Below are 1719 nucleotides of genomic sequence, written 5' to 3' on the forward strand. Positions count from 1 at the left end.
AGCAGATAGATCATCCAATCCCAACCAGGCTTTCCGATGACTGCAGCCCTGACCATTATCTTGACTGCCACTTCTTGGGACACCCTGAGCCAAAACCACCAGCCAAGCTGCTCCTGAATTCCCAACCCACGAAAACTGTGAGATTAATGTTTGATGTTTTAACTTCTGTTAAGGACTTAATGTGTCCCCCAAAATTCATATGCTGAAGTCCTAACCCCACAGTGACTATATTTGGAAATAGAGCTTTGAAGAAGGTAATTATGGTTAAATGAGGCTGTTAGATGGCGGCTAATCCAACATGGCTGGTATCATAAAAAAAGAGGAAGACATAGCAAAGATACGTGCTCACACAGAGAAAAGACCACTGAGGACACAGTGAAAAGGTGGCTATCTGCAAGCCAAGGAGAGAGGCCTCAGAAGAAACCAGACCTGCCAACATCGTGATCTTAGACTTCCAGCCTCCAGAACTGTGAGAAAATTAATTTATGTTGTTTGTCACTCAGCCTATGGTGTTTGGTATATGTGACATAACTAAAGACACAACCTGCCTTAAAAACTGTCACATAGTTTCTCTAGCCAATAGCATGCGGAGGCTGAGTCCTTAAGTTCTGTTAAAAGCATTGTTACTACTCCTCATAACAGCTAATACTCACGGAGTGCTTTTACAGTGTGCCAGCCACCATGCTAATAGGTTTAATATGGGTTATCTCATTTAATCCTGCTAATAGCCCTGTGAGAAAACTGATGCACAGAAAGATTAAGTAAGTTGGCCAAAGACATCCAGCTGGTAAGCCATCAAGTGGGATTTAAACTACTCTCTGAATCCAGAACCCTACTGCCTCTTGGGTTTCTAGCAGCTTTACTAAAGCTATTCCCTTGTTACCCAGCTGCTGGCATAAAGATTTCGCCGGTTACCTCATCTTTCTGTTGCAATGACCTAGATAAGTACAGTTAGCTAGGTCTTCTCTGGACCAATCTACAGTATTTACCTCTAGAAGGCAGCCCTGTGGCAGTGTCATTGCTCATCCAGGAAGTAATCAAAGTTTACTGAATGAATGAATCCAGTTTTCAATTTGTTTGTGTGTGTGTGTGTTTAAAAAAGTAAATGACTTTTTTAATACCCATTGAAGAATACGAGAGATTGTCTCAAAATCATTTCACATGTACTCACATGGAAACCCTGTGCATTCCATGTCGGTGGCTCAGGAAGGAGAAATCCCGGAGAAAATCGGGTGGCGAGGAGAGAGGTGGAAGGCAGTGAGGATTATTCTGTAAGAAAGGAGGGTGAGATGCTTGACTCAACTAGATGAATCTCTTTGGACATACGCATCTAACCTAAGGCCATATGAATGGTCAAAAACCCAAGGGGGAGAAACACTCTAAAACTTGAGGAGACCCTCTGATTCTTCCAACGTTTTTGTCAACATTCCACCCTCTCCCTAAAATGCTCAGCTCTTGGAAAAAGTGACACTGGCAATCATCTGCTCCCCGTTGCCTTCCCAGAATAGTGCCTATAGTTGTGTTTTGTTTTTGTTTTATAAGGACAGTATTTCACACAACTGTGGTCTGAGGGTAAAATGCACTGTCTGCGTGGCCACAGACCAGCCAGGTAACCACCAGCCAGAAAAGCGCCCGGCTGAAAGCAGTTCGGGAGCCGCTGCAATGGACCACAGCAGCCGCCAGGTGGTACTCACGATCAGGATCGTGGGGGACTTCCGG

Source organism: Myotis davidii, unplaced genomic scaffold (genome assembly GCF_000327345.1).
Source record: "Myotis davidii unplaced genomic scaffold, ASM32734v1 scaffold404, whole genome shotgun sequence".
In the NCBI taxonomy this organism is placed as follows: Eukaryota; Metazoa; Chordata; class Mammalia; order Chiroptera; family Vespertilionidae; genus Myotis; species Myotis davidii.